We start from the raw sequence: 16,822 nt of genomic DNA on the forward strand, positions 1-16,822 counted from the left end.
TCAAGTAAAAATCCAACTAATATTGACGCTAAGGCAACTTAATCACATCACACACTTTTTTTTTGTCAGCAACTTAATCACTCTTATTGAATAGTCATTTTTTAATGTCAATCATAGGTGATGTGAATCCTAAAACTGCCCAAATACAAGGACCCATGACCAGGAGTAGGACCAAACAGTCAGAGGATATCCTCCAACAAATGGTATCAGTCATACTTAACAAGGCCCAAGTGGAGAATGATGAAGGCTCAGAGGCACTACCAAGAATCTTGACTGTTGCTGAAGACCCAAACTAATTTGAAGGCCTATGCCATTTTTTTCTATTTTCATTTTAATTTTAAATTAAATAAAATTGGTGTATTTCCAGCTACACCTTAGATACACTATATGTATTGAACTCATTTTCAATAGAAGGGACTGTGAATGTATGAATACAAGGTTTTGATGATGTCAAAGTAGAATCAAACAAGGTTGCTTCAACAAACATTCAAAGGTTAAGCATTGCTTCAAGATTAATTCAAGGTCAAGCAAACAAGATCAAGAAAAAGATAAGGCCTCAAACAATCTCACTGTTTGATTGGTTTTTGCCTCAAAACAAATTGTTTCCAAGAGATCAAAGGCACTAGTAATCGATTACCAGGCAGTGTAACCAATTACCAGAGATAAATTTGGAAAGAAGCTTTTCAAAAGGGTTTTGAAATTTGAATTTTGAATCTTGTAATCGATTACCAAATGTTTTTAATTGATTACCAGTAACGACACTTTAGAAAACACTTTGAGAAGTCATGATCCTTCAAAATATAACTGTGTAATTGATTACTAGAAACTTGTAATCGATTACCAATGAGAAAATTTTAGAAATGCTTTTTGAAAAGACACATATTTTCAAACCATTTTGAAAAGGCACAATGGGCCTATATATGTGTGTGTCTGACTTCGAAAAGCATGAGAGAGTTTTCAAAGAGAACTTAATTGTCAAATGCTCTCTAAACAACTCTTGGTCAAACACTTGCAAATCTATTAAGAATTCATCTAGGAACTTCAATTTGTATTATCATCTCTAAAAGAGAGAAATTCTTCTAGAATCTTCAATTTGTATCATCTACTTTAAAGGAGAGAAATCTTTCCGTTCATCTCTTGAAATCAGTTGTAATCAAGAGATGTTATGTCTCTTAGAGTGTGAGAATCTTGAACACAAGGGTGAAGGATCCCAAGGTGTATTCAAAGTCTGTAAAGGATTTACAGAGATAGTGAAAAATCTCAAGTGGGTTGCTTGAGGACTGGATGTAGGCACGGGAAGTGGTCGAACCAGTATAAATTGAGTTTGCAATTTTCTCTTCCCTTATCTTATTTATTTTATTGCAATCAATTTTATCTTGCACGTTTAAAGAACATTATTAAATTGATTATTGCTTCTTCTTCTGTATTTTGAGCCTATCATTTAAAAGGGGGTTAAAAGTTTGTTAGTGGAAAATTTTGTAAAACTTAATTCACCCTCCTCTTAAGTTATTGAGGTCACTTGTCCAATAGGGACTTTTGGCATTTTGTGAATATTTTGTGAGAGCTTCTCTCTGGGTTCCTTGTTGAATCAATCTTAGACTTATCAAGATAATCCTTGTGGCGTCTACCCTGACTTATCTTCCCTCTCTAGAAGTGGCGTCATCCAAACTCTGTGACCTATATCAAGCAATTCGTCCTAGTAAGGATCACATCATCTGATATCAGAGCTTCGGCTCTTGATACAGGTTCTATCCTATCCAATTTTTTATTATTTTTTTCTTTTTAATTTGTCTCAGGTTCGTGTTTTGTTCTGTAATTTGCATTCTTGTTTGCGTTCTTGCTTTGCTCTTGTTCTTGCTTCGTTCTGTTTCAAAATTTTGTTTCACATTTTGTTTCGAAATCTGTTTGGGGACAATTTTGCTTGCTGGATGAATTTGGGGTTTAGGGTTTAGGAGGTCAAATTTCCTAATTGCCTATTGAACGAATTGCTTAAATTATCCTAGATGAATTTGAAAAGAAAGCATTATAAAAAAAAAGTTGCAGAAAGTTTGAAAAAAAAAAGTGGGTGTTTGATCTTTGAATGCGGATTTGAGGCAGTTAGAGGCGTTTTTCAGCAAAAATTATGGACCATATCTTTGGGATTTGCCAAGGGATTCTCCTCTCAATTTTGAGCATTTTGATGTATAGTGAGCCTCAAACGGACAATCGTAGCAAAAATTACGATCATTTGAAGTTTACATGTCATTGAAATCTGTTATTGAAATTTGTTATCTAAATTTGTTATCCAAATCTGTTATTCAAATCTGTTATCCAAATTTGTTATTCAAATTTGTTATTGAGTCCATGATAATTAAGTTGTCTTTCCTGTTCTATTACCTTGTGCGTCCAATTTGATTCATCCAGAAACTTAAGAAGGAGTGAGTGGTAAAAGGAAAGAGTAAAAACATCACACAAAAGCCTATATTGAGAGCATCAAATACGAGTGTGCTTCCATCAAAGAGAGAAACACGTGAGTAGAGTGTGGTGAGGTCTTGAAACCTTTGTTTAAATTACTGCAAATTTTTCTGTTCCTTAATTATGGCAAGAACTAGTGACGGTGGTGTTGAATATCATCAACTGGACGGATCTTAGCGTTTGTTATTGGATGTGATGACTACACAAATACAATGTTTGTTGAACCATAACAATGAAGAACTCTATGGACAAATTGAAAGATTGGAGAACCAACTGAATCAAAATGCTAGAAGACATTATGATGGGAATAGAGGTGGCAATGATGGACCTAGGCAAAACAAAATGGAGGGAATAAAACTCAATATACCTCCTTTCAAAGTCAGGAGTGACCTAGATGCCTACCTTGACTGGGAGATGAAGATTGAGCATGTATTCTTCTACAATGATTATATTGAAGAGCAGAAGGTGAAGTTAGCAGCAGCTGAATTCTCAGACTATACCCTTGTTTGGTGGAATAAAAATCAAAGAGAGATGATGAGAGAGGAAGAGAGGGAGATAGATACATGGACTGAGATGAAAAGGGTTATGCGAAATGAGTATGTTCCAACTAGTTACAGTAGAACCATGCAATAGAAACTCCAGAGGCTGTCCCAGGGAAGTCTGACGGTGGAGGAGTACTACAAAGATATAGAGATGGCATTAGTGAGGGCCAACATTGAAGAAGAAACTGAGGACACAATGACTCATTTTCTAAGTGGCCTAAATCCTGACATTAGAGATGTTGTTGAATTATAGGAGTATGCGAAATTGGATGATTTGTTGCATAAGGTAGTTCGGGTTGAATAACAACTGAAGAGGAAAAGCGCAGCTAGAAGGAACTCATCCAACACCTTCAACCAGAACTAGACCAAGAAATCTAAGAAGGAGAGAGGCAACTCGTCCAGCCCATCAACACAGTCTCCACATGGAAAGTCAGCAACGCCAGTGCTAGAACCAAGCATAATTCTACCTCATCATCCAACACCGGCACCAGAAACATAAAATTCTTCAAATGCTTAGGCAGAGGACATATTGCTTCTAACTGTCCGACTAGGAGGACTATGATCATGAAGGCAAATGGAGAAATCACCAGTGAATCTGAAATCAGTGAAGAAGAAGAGGTGGAAGAAGAGCTTGAGGAGGAAGCTATGCAGGGTGATATGCTAATGGTGAGAAGGCTTTTAGGAAGTCAGATGCAGCCACTGGACGACACCCAAAGAGAAAATATTTTCCACACCAGATGTACAATTAATGGTAAGTTTTGCTCTTTAATTATTGATGGAGGAAGTTGTACCAATGTTGCAAGTTCCAGGTTAGTGTCCAAACTGAATTTGGATACTAAGCCCCATCCTAGGTTATACAGACTTCAGTGACTTAGTGAAGATGAAGAGGTAAAAGTGACTTAGCAGGTTGAGGTGTGTCTCACCATTGGAAGATACAATGATAGGGTGTTGTGTGATGTGATTCCAATGGAGGCAACTCATATATTGTTAGGAAGACCATGGTAGTATGACACCAAAGCAATGCATAATGGCTTCACCAACAAGATTTCTTTCCAGCACCATGACCAGAAAATTATTCTTAAACCTCTATCCCCTAGAGAAGTGTGTGATGACCAAATCAGAATGAGAGAAAAGATAGAACAAGAGAAAGAAAAGAGTGAAACACCAAATAGGAATAGGAAAAAGAAGAGTGATACACGTGAGGAAAAGAGTGATACACATGAGAGAAATAGTGATACACATGAGAGAAAATTTAATTATTTAGCAAAGGTAAGTGAAGTGAGAAAAATGTTACTTGCTCGTGAGCCGCTCTATCTATTGTACTGCAAAGACAGTAAAGTTTCTGTTGATAATTCTAATGAATTAACTATTTCTTCTTCTCCTAGTGTTGAACTCTTATTGCAGGAATTTAAAGATATATTTCCCAAGGAGATTCCTCATGGACTGCCACCTTCAAGAGGCATAGAACATCAAATTGACCTCCTTCCAAGAGCTTCATTGCCTAACAAGCTAGCTTACAAAAGCAATCCCCAAGAGATTGAGGAGATTAAGAAGCAAGTGCAAGACCTCATGCAGAAGGGGTGAGTGAAAGAAAGCTTGAGTCCATGTGTTGTCCTAGTTATTCTAGTGCTGAAGAAAGACATAACTTGGAGGATGTGCACAGACTGCAGAGCCATCAACAACATCATGGTAAAGTATAGACATCCCATTCCTAGGCTAGGCGATATGTTGGATGAATTGCATGGAGCTTGTGTTTTCTCTAAAATTGATTTGAAAAGTAAGTACCATCAAATTAGGATTAGAGAGGGGGAAGAATGTCTGCCTCATGTTAAATTTGCATACAATAGGGTTGTACATAGCACTACACAACACTCTCCATTTGAAGTAGTGTATGGTTTTAATCCCTTAACTCCTCTTGATTTGTTATCATTTCCTAACATTTCTGATTTTAAGCATAAGGATACACAGGCTAAAGTTGAGTATGTGAAAAGAGTGCATGAGCAAGTGAAGGCCCAAATTGCGAAGAAGAATGAAAGCTATGCCAAACAAGCCAACAAGAACAGGAAGAAAGTGGTACTTGAACTAGGTGATTGGGTTTGGGTACACATGAGGAATGAAAGGTTTCCTAAATAAAGGAAGTCCAAACTTCAACCTAAAGGAGACGAACCTTTCCAAGTACTAGAGAGGATCAATGACAATGTTTACAAGATTGATATTCCAGGTGAGTATGGAGTAAGTTCTTCATTTAATGTTGTTGACTTGACTCCATTTGTTACAGGTGATGATTCTGAAGATTTCAGGGCAAATGCTTTCCAAGAAGGAGGGAATGATGAGAATCCTAAAACTGTCCAAATACAGGGACCCATGACCAGGAGTAAGATCAAACATTCAAATGATATCCTCCAACAAATGGTATCAGCCATACTTAACAAGGCCCAAGTGGAGAATGATGAAGGCCCAGAGGCACTATCAAGAATCTTGATTGTTGCTGAAGGCCCATGTCATTTTTTCTTCTATTTTTTGTTTTAATTTTAAATTAAATAAAATTGGTGTCTTTCCAGCTGCACCTCAGATACACTATATGTATTGAACTCGTTTTCAATATAAGGTACTTTTGGCATTTTGCGAATATTATATGAGAGCATTTCTCTGGGTTCCTTATTGAACCAATCTTAGACTTATCAAGGTAATCCTTGTGGCGTCTACCCTGACTTATCTTCCCTCTCTAGAAGTGCCGTCATCCAAACTCTGTGACCTATATCAAGCAATCCTCTCCTATTAAGGATCACATCAATAGGGAACAAGAAGAATTCTTTTGTTGGTCCTCCATGCCCTCTGTCCTTGTCTTTATAAAGTTGTTTCTATCATTTTTTCTTTATTGTTTAATTTTACAAAAGTAATGTTGAAGTATTAATCAACAATTAAAAATAAAATATATCCTACTATTAAAACAAATTTGAGGTACCGATGCCATCCAAAATCCAAATTCACATACATAGGAGAAATCACTTTATTTTTTTCATTTTGCTTCAAATTTTAATGATGTGTTATTTCATTATTGATTGTGTCCAATAACAATATTCTAAGTGAATGTTTATTAAGTTTTATTTTTCATACACATGATAAAAAAATTGGACAATTACCAACATACCTAAAAGACTAATTATTTTTTATATATGAATATGAAAATGTTACATCAAAGTAGAGCTAGAACAAACCTAAATTAATAGAGAAAAAATTACAAGTGAGACTTATTTTAAGTTCTTAAAAATACTATATATATATATATATATATATATATATATATGAGGAGAGATTCACTTACTCCAAAAATAACTTTAAAAGAGTTACTCTTTAAAAGAGTTACTCTTAAAGTAAGTGGATCCTTCCTCTCTCTATATATATTATATTTATTAAAGTTTTATTTTATGTTCTTAAGTGAGTTTACTATTGGAATAAAAAAAATTTAAATTTATTAAATGTAGTATTACAGTGTAAGATTTATTTTAAAAATTAAGAACTTGTGAATGAATCACCATTAGAGATATTATGATAAATAGAGTTGTATTAAGCGAAAATATAAGAAATGAAGTGATTTTTTTTCCTTAAATATCTTTAAGGTCTCTATAAATGATTGAATTTTGTTTTGGGTCCTAATAAGTATTTTTGTTGTTTTGATTCCTTTATATATTAAAATTTTTATTTTAAGTCCATGTCGTTAGTTAAGTAATGACGTGATACCATCACAACCATTGATAACATTAAGAACATCAATTTGTATGACGACACATCATTGCTATTGGAAACACAATTCAAATTTATAATTTCAAATCTCTAGGATATTGTTTAGATTTAAAAAAGGATATCGTCTTATTTCTAGGATGATGTTTAGAATTAAAGATGTATTCTCTAAATTAGAGATTTGTTTCCCCTTTTAAGATTATGATGCTAGGTCTAAATATATAGGTTCTTAAGATGAGAATTACTCAACTTGAAAAGGTGGTCACCACCATAAGTGAGAGGAGGGTCATGTTGAGGGAAGGTTTACAAGTTTGTCCATATTGTCCTAAAAACTTGTTCTAAGGAGATCCTGGATATATGAATGAGGGTCTGAATCACGTTAAACAAATTGAGATTGAGGTTGTGGATGTAGGGGTGAGGGCCTGAATCATTTTAAATAAAATTGTGATCTTTTTCTATTTCATTTAAGGTGTTGCCTTTTGTTCTTGGTTGTGTGATTTTTGAGTAATAAAGACATGAGTGCATTTTTTTCTCCCAACAATTGGTATCAGAGTTGAATGATTTTGCGGCCTAGTGACTAGAGAGAGAAGAGTATTGAAGAAGCTTGAGGAAGTTGATGATGAATTTGCGTGTGGTTCTTGTGCCAAAAGTCTAATTGGCGATGTGATAGTCAAGAGGCGTATTCCAATGGAGGTAGTTGGTGATACAAGTTCAGAAGTGTCACCATTCAGTACTTGTCGAGTATATTGTGAAACATACCAGATTTTGTGCAAGCAAAGTGAAAGCATGTCAGGCATCCAATAAGATTGGAGATGAAATTAAATTTTATTTGAGAGAAGGATTGTTGGGAAACAATTCAATTTTGTAATTTCAAATTTCTAGGATATTGTTTAGATTTAAAAAAAGATATTGTCTTATTTATAGGATGATGTTTAGAATTAAAGATATATTCTCTAAATTAAAGACTTGTTTTTCCTTTTAAGATTATGATACTAGATCTATATAAAGGTTAATCATCGCTTTTTGTGAGAAAAATACTTATCTTTGTGTGTTGATAGTCCTTGATGAAGGTTAGTCATCACTTTCGGTAGGGACTATTTCGTACTAATATAATAATAATAATAATAATATAAAAGTTATATATTATCAATATATTTTAATAATAATAATAATAATAATATAAAAGTTATATATTATCAATATATTTTAATTTTTTTGTTTAAAATAATTTCATTGTTGTATGAAAGTCTCATTGTAATGATTGAGCAGACGATAAGCAGCAGTGAGAATGATGCATTATTAGCTTGACATCAGACAACAGCCTCAATTTGCATTAAGCATGTTCGAAAAATGATTAACCGAGTCATATTATAAAACGCCGTTAGTCCTTAGTGGACCAATTTTGGAAGCCCAGAACTCACAAGTCACAACCACAAGGGAGATAATAACTAATAAGTAGTAAGAGAGGAAAGAGAAAAAAATAATCAGAAAAGAGTAGTGTGGAAGAAAAGTAAATTGGAAAAATGAATTAATCAGGTGCTGTTTTGTTCACAACAATCAAGCTACAGTTTACGCTTGCGATGTTAACATTATAAGGACAATAATGCATTGCATTGATATCCCATATATTATTTGGCACTTAAAATGAAAAGGAAATAAATGAGAAAAAAAAGTTAAATATAATAGACGGTATAATATAATAAGAAAAGAGAGATGAAGATAAATAAAAGATATGAAATGAATGCATGTAGTATTGACATCTTCATATATCAGTTTTTTAAGTTCTAACATAAAAAAGCACTTTCTATGATGGAGGCAACGTTGACCATCTCTTTATGTGGTAAAAAACAAGGAAAAGAAGAGGAAACATTACCTTTAGGCTTTAGCTTTAGGAGAGACCCAGTTTGCCTGGTCTTTTATGGGTGCTTATAGGTTCAACTTGTAAGGGAAAAAATGATTCATACAGATGATTGCGTGTGTGGAAGAGTTATATTGGGGACGTGAAAGTTCTATTTATTAGTTTTTGAAAATCACATTCAAATTAAAACGTAAAATTAAATACTTTAGAAGGGAAAAATGCCGATCGCTCTCATGAAATGAATCAGAAACCAGATAGAAAATTTTTGTAGATTATCACACCCTTCTCTATTTCAATGGAAATGAAAGATAAATAAATAGAATAAAAGTTTTAAAAATTTATAATTAAGTCTCTTCATTGTCAATTTGAACTAATAATGTCTTTTCCTTACACAAGCAATTACATACAATTTACACGACTGGTACACATGGAGTTAGCATGTTCGTATATATAATGTTAATATGGAAAATCAAAAGTGCAATTAAGTTAATATTTGTTTGCACAATATTCAACACATGTATTTGCTTGTATTAAATAAAAATATAATATTATACGTTGATTATTTATATCTTAACTATAACTTAATATCTAAGTTTTTTTTAAGAAAAATGTTTTTTTTATTTCTTTTATTTGGATACTTTAGCGAATTGAGCAACATTTTTTTTTTTTGAATAGCCAAAAAGAATACTATTATAGATCAAACGGGTACCAGAGGTACCAAAAGAAAAACAGAAGATCCTGTTTGCACATGCGACAGAGGTTCCATGTTATATTAATGGGCACCACATAAGTCTCGATCCCTTCAATAATAATAAATCCCTACAAAGCTTTCCCTAACCCGAAATAAGCCCATTAAAATAAAGTGTCTACCTTACTACGAGTGCCTGTGGGAAAAAAGAAAACACCCCTCTTACTACGAGTGATCTGAGCAACATTGTTGGGGTTTGATGATGGTCATGAGCGTATTATTAATTAGACATGCAATTAGTAATAAAGTTTACAAAATGCAAGCTACATTGTTTTTTTTTTTTATATATAGAAATGCGAGCTACATTGTTATATGGAGCTACGTATGAAATAACATATTGTGAAACAAAATGAACAAATGAAGTTCAATTTGATAAAACCTAAAATGTTTTTAACACAATATGGACTTCTTTTATAAGTAGTGTAGTAGATTAAATGAGTTAATGGACAAGAAAATGAACTCGGTTTTCATCCTGGCTAGTCTCACACTAATATACTATTAGTATTAGTGTGTTTGAATTAGATCCATGGTGAGAAAAATAATTAATTTTTTTCCATGATGAAGGCAAAACAAAAAATAATTATTTTTACTTTAAACCATGATTTTGAGAAGTAGAATTGAATCTTGGTGTTACAACACTTATATATATCCAATCCTTAACAACACTTAATAATTTCAGTAAAAAGCAAAGTTTTACACATGAATCACGTTTCAAAATGCACACAAGTATTTCTTTCTCACTTGTACCTTTAAACAATATATTCAAGAGTATTCATTCTTTTGTCTTTCTAAGCACAATTTCAAATATTCTTTTATATATCAAACTTCTTTAGACTCATACTAATTCAAAGGTTTTGAGAACAACTCAAACCTTAACGTATGGTCGTCGGTGAGCACGTTTAGAACAAGATAGTCTCACGTTTAGAGTATTTATTTTAACATAGTTACAACGAAATGTAACTCCAAAGAGATATGTACCAACAAATTTTAGTTTTTGCTTGAGATGATCCTGCTTAATTGTAGTTTTTGCTGCTTAATTGAGATGATCCTGCTTAATTGTAGTTTTTGCTGACGTGAGCATGGCCGGAAATTAACAAATTTGGATGATACAAGCCTACATACAAGACTTTGAATGTAGCCAAAGCTTTCGAGACTATGACAAAAAACCTAAAATGTAATGAGCCCAAATATAGAACATCAAATACGTAAAAGAAAGATTGCATGTGTTAAAATAAAAGTAGTAAAAGTAGAATCGCGCATAGTTCAAATATGTATGAAGTAGTTGAATTAGTTACAGTTCAATTTTACAAGCACACGCACCCCAAATTTAAAACGATGTGGTCACGTGTTTCAAAGAGTCAATGATTTCTCATAATTTTAGTTATCTTATAGTAAAGTTAGGACAAAGAGATGAATGGATGAAAATATTTTGATTAAATTGCATTATCCCAGAGGTTTTTTATGGGTATCAACATATAACTATTTATTAACTGATTTTCAAGCAATTAAAAAACTAATAGTTTATAAATATTAATTTACTTTTTTATGGAAAAGCGGTAGAAAAAGCACACTAATCCCTCAATATAGAAAAATTATATTGGCTATTCAACACTCCTAAAAAAATCTTATTTCATTCCATAGAAAAATTAGCTATTGACCTCTCCTAAAAATCTTATTTCATTGCATATATAGCATGAATTTGGAACGAGTCTTTCACAACATTTTTTTCTGACAGATGTTTTCCTTTAAAAATAATCCTATTCGAGTTATGATTGACAATAAATATAAACACATTTTTTAATAAAAATTCAAATCTTAATTTAACATGTTAAAAGAGATTAATTTTTTCCATTAGATCCAATTCATATTTGACAACATAATATTTATTAGACAAGTTATTTGTCAAGAAACATCATAATAAGACATAACTTTAATATTGTGACATGAGAATTCAGAATTGATGTGGGTCCTCTTTATTCACTTTATTGTTTTTGCTGACATGGACCTGGTTAGAAGTATAACATTCTATTGCTCCAAAATTCTGAATTCAGCAAAAGCTTTCCAGCCCGAGACAAAAAACCATAAACAGAATGACATCTGCTATGCGGGAGAGTTTGTTCAATATGTGCTATTACGGACTATATATATTATAAATAATTATAATCTTGATGTAACATGCATGTACCGTGTAAATAATAATTAAATAAAAAAATATTTCAAAATAAAATAATAAATTTAAAACTTTCGTAATCATACTAAAAGGTCATTATATACCTAACTCAAATAAATACTAAAATTGACAATAAAATATATTGACTCAAATTTGATGTTACAATTCCTTAAAACATAATCAAATTTAAGAAATAAAAATCATTAATTTAATTTTAAAAAAATAGACATAAAATAATAAATTAATCTCTGATATCACAATCCGTTAGAACCTTACTGTCCCAAAATAAACTAAAAATAAAAGACAATAAATAAAGGTCTAAGTCTCTCTTCCAACATCATCATCATAATCTAGTGGAGTTTTACCTCCAAGAAAGACATTCAACCCAAACACAAACAAGACAAACAAATGGAAAATGAGATATATCTTACAAACATTTAAAATTTAAGAAAGACATAAGAAAAAAGATATATTATAAATAATTGTATCACACAAACACACAACATTCACTTCAAATCACTACTAGAAAATATTGGATTTACGACGCGATATTTATGACAGTTCTGGAGAACCGATTTAAAATATAGCACGGTGGCAATTTTGTAATTAAAAAAACAAAAAATTATTTTTACATCGTATATTCTAAGGCGGTTATAAATAACCGTCTTAGAATGTGACAAGGTGACATTTATATAATTATCAAAAACTTAAACAACGACGTTTTTAAAACAAAACCGCCTTTGTATTCCTTCACGCAGCTTTCTCTCTCTTTTTTATTTCTTTCCCCTCTTCATATTCCTTCTCCATTGCAAGCTAGGGTTTCTGCGCTCCACATTGCTCCTGATGCTCCCAATGCCTTCGTTCAGGGCGTTTCAGCGCTTCGCAACTTCCTCGCCGACACGCATAAGGACGCCGCCACCGTTTAGGTCCCCGTCCCCAAGGTTTTGCCTTCGTTCAGGGCGTTTCAGCGCTCCGCGACTTCCCCGCTTCCACCGCACATGGAATCGCGCTCCAATCCATACTTTTCCACTTCTTCTTCCTACCTCCCAAAATGTTCATGGGTCAGTATTTTTATTTTTTAAAATTTGTTATTTTGTATATCGTGTTTTGCTTTCCCTTTGCATGCGCGTGGATGCATATTTTCGTTTTGGTTGTGACCGAGACAGTGGTGACCGTTCGCAATGTGCTGGGAAGATGGGGCAAGAAGGCTAAGAGTCTCGCTGGAAACACGTGGCAGCACTGTAATTTTTTTGTTTAATTTTTTTATTTTTAATTTTGTCAGTTTTATTTGTTTTTATTGTGCTCTCTTCAGACATTCAATTTTGCCTTGGAAACACTAGACTATGAATTTGGAAGATTTTGAACTGAACTTGAGCAATTGTTTTGTAGGAAAGAGTTGAACTGCGGGAGTTTTTACTAGGATCGTGCCCTCCTAGCTTGGCTTTGCAAGGGATGTGGTGGTCAACTATTGGTGATCAGGTTTTAGTTTTCTTCACTTTCAAATCTTTCAGCTTTTTTATATATTGAATTTTCCAATAATTTTTATACTTTTGAAGTGATATTCGTTGGGAGAGAAAATAAAATGTGGGGGAGAGGGAGTAGTGGTAGCATTTGTATAATCATCTGTTTTTGTGAGTAATGTGCGAAACATATTCTAGTCCAAATCTGTATTTTTTTTCCTTCATGTGATTTTACAGTGCCACTACAATCACTGGGAGCACTGCTTTTGTGATCTATAGGAGCAAGTGGCCAGGGAATTTTTAATATTCATAGTTTGGAAACTAAAGCTTTACTTACAAATTAAACATTAAAGATCATAATTAATGAATCTATGAACCTGTTTTACAACTTACCTAATGCCACCTAAATGATTATATTTGACTTTCCTACTTCTCTTACCATTGCTTTCTAAGGTAGTTTGCTTCTTCGCCCTTCATTTTTCTTGAGGTCTATAACTCTATGCTCTATCCTTTAAATTATTAGATATCCATGATTTTGATCAACCATTCTGTTGACCTTTTACAGAGATTTATGCAACTAGGTTTCGACTGGGATACCAATGAAATGAGCATTTTGTTGCTTGCAAAGCCATTGATTGGAACTGCTTGAATAGTGATTAACAGTCTTCATATCAAGGGTGATGTATGTAAAGCAATGTCCTTTGCATTTTTGCTTCTCTAATGTAAACAAAAGCTACGTAAAGTAAAGTAAAGGACATATAAACAATTTGATTTGATTTTTTAAGCATGTAATTAACACTTGTTGCTTTGAGAATTATCAACCTTGATTACCAGCTTATTGCTACTTTTTATTTTGAAGTTTCCATTTGACTTTTTCATCTTTAATTCATCGGCTTGGCCACTGATTTTCCTGCATTACTAAGAAACTGGTTTAATCCCTTTTCTTTTTATTATAAAATTATTTTATCAATAACTTGTATTATAATTACTTTAAAAATACTTTTAATATGATTTATAAATATTTTATAGTATAAATTATTTTACATTATGTTCTTAAATGATTAGTACATGTTTTGATTTTATTTGGTTCTATAAAATTTCAGTTCCACGAAGTTCTTAAATCTTTTGATATGTTTTAATTTAATCCTGGTGTAAATTCTTTATATACTATTATGAATTTTTTTAATACTTTTAACGATTAGAAATTATTATAATTGTGATTTTTAAAATAATTATCATAAAACTCAACAATTTATCAGGCATGAATTTGTACGATTAACTAGCCCTGAAAGAAACATTATAAATTCAAATACCAAACTATTAAAACTACATTAAAAAATTTAGACCAGAGTAAAATAGTTAATTTTGACAAACTTGACTTTTTGGAAGGAAAATCAAATGCAATTATGTGATTTCCTAATAGTAAATTCAACTACATGGCTATTTCAGATGAAAGACAGAGAAGCATGCCAACAATGAGAGACAAAAACTGGCAAATCCTAGTTTACCCTGAAGCGGTTCTATTAACCAGACTAATCAACCCAGCATTCAGAGGAGAGGTATGCAATAATGCAATGCATAACTTTTATTATGTGTGATTTGTCTTAATCAGTCTTAACTCAATTTTACAAGGAAGATGTTTGTCCATACGTACTCTTTCGTAGTTCAATCCTTTAGATAATTAGACACAAACAAATTTTGAATGACTATGAAAGTCATATTAATTGTAAAATTAAAGGCTAAGGTAATTATTAATTAATTGGGTAGAAAGCCATATTAGCCATTCCATAAACTGTTTCAGCTATTTTTATTTGGTTCCTTACTAATGTATTTAGCTCTTCCATGATAGGTAAGTTGATAATGATAATGTTATAGCTGTGGGATCTTTACCATATACTCATTACTAAATAATTGTTCTTGAGCACCATGAATTTTATTCTCCTTTTCTCCTCACATTGGTGATTAAAATTTCTGGATTTGTCACCCTTTGGCTTCTTTTCTGCTTCAATGTGTTCAAATTTTGTTGTCAAGTAATCATTTCTCATAACTAATAAGCTTTAGTGTTTATGTGATATAAAACCAAATATCTATGTTCCAGGTATGTAGAAGAATTAGCTGCTAGTGTCGAGGCTGCTGTGGAGGAAGTTATCTAGTGTGGGGTAAGCTTTATTTTTACTGTATACAGAATATGAAGTCAAGGTGATGACAACATTTTGGTTTGTTTGTAGCAAGTAGGAGCTTCAATTTTCCTATTTTTCATTATCTCTTAGTCTTAGGATTGGTTTCAAGATGTTTCGTTGTCTAATATTTTGTTTCCCTGTTTAGTTAGGATTTACTATAAATAAAGGTTAATGATGTTTGTAGTTGGACTATATAAGAACTAGTGCTCTAAGTTTTATGCATAGAGATTAACATTGTATTACATCATATTCAACACAATATTATTCGAAGTCTCTTTCTGTCAATCTATCTCTTTACAATTGTTGAAAATGATGAGTAATATACTTTTGCTTCAAATCAATGTTTAATGTATTAAAGTTAAAAAAATTCAAAGAAATTACAAAAAATAAAATACAAGCAAAAAGATTTTAAAAAAAATCTAAACTAGACATACTAAGACAATTATGAGAAAAACCGACTTAGTAAAGTTTACTTTCTACGACGGTTATATGCGTAACCGTCTTAGAAAGTCGATTATACTAAGACGGTTATTCCAAAAACCGTCTTAGAAAATCTTAGATATACAAGTTATATTAAAACAATTTTTGGAATAATCGTATTAATATAGTCGACTTTAGTCGACTTTCTAAGACGATTACGTGTATAACCGTTGTAGAAAGTAAACTTTACTAAATCGAGTTAGACTTAAAACCGCCTTTGATAAATGATACATTTCAAGACGATTATTTGAATAATCGTCTTAGAAATTCTACTATACAAAGACGGTTTCAAGACCGTCATTGAACATGTTAGGTCATTTTACGACACCACATTGTACGACGGTTCAAAACCGTCATTAAATGTCCCAAAGAACCGACTTAAAAAATCCTTTTTGTAGTAGTGAATGTCTCACACACATAGATAAAGATTCAAGATGATTCACATAAATGTGGTATCATTTTGAAAACACTTTGTGAATATAATTTGAAAGTCCATGTAATTGACGAATTGTCACACAATGAACAACTCAACACTATCACTCTCACCGAGATGATATCACCGGTGGAACGTTAGGATGTTTTAACCTTGCAAGGATACTTCAACCCATATGATTAACATGAACTTAAAGGAGATTTTAAACCATTACATCCCCTAAGATCAGAGTTATACGTCAACTTATTCATAACCTCTTCGGTTAGGTTCATAAACGTCATTAACTTTAAAACACATATGCACAACATAATACATGATTCACAAATAATATACAAATATTTTAATTTTTAAATTCCTTGAGATTTTTATCCCATAAGTATTAAGTTCTCTTAAGATTTTTCACAACATATACTCATACCATAACATATTGTTTACGCATTTATTCATAGATATTATACATTCAATCACAATCCCAATCATATGTATATATATCATGTGTCATGGCAATGTTCACGGAACAAAATATACACATGCATAGAATCAAATGATAATGTTCCCAGCTTTAACATCATAATAACTTTCAGAATCACACCTTAGCAACACTATGTGATAATAGAAATCAAATAATAATAATAATAAACATATCTACATATGAATATGAATATAATATATGCATATAATAATAGTATTACTTATAAATATATAATTATATATATGTACAACACAAGAAACCAACGTGATTTCATGACCTGTGAT

Source organism: Glycine max, chromosome 10 (genome assembly GCF_000004515.6).
Source record: "Glycine max cultivar Williams 82 chromosome 10, Glycine_max_v4.0, whole genome shotgun sequence".
NCBI classification, from domain to species: Eukaryota; Viridiplantae; Streptophyta; class Magnoliopsida; order Fabales; family Fabaceae; genus Glycine; species Glycine max.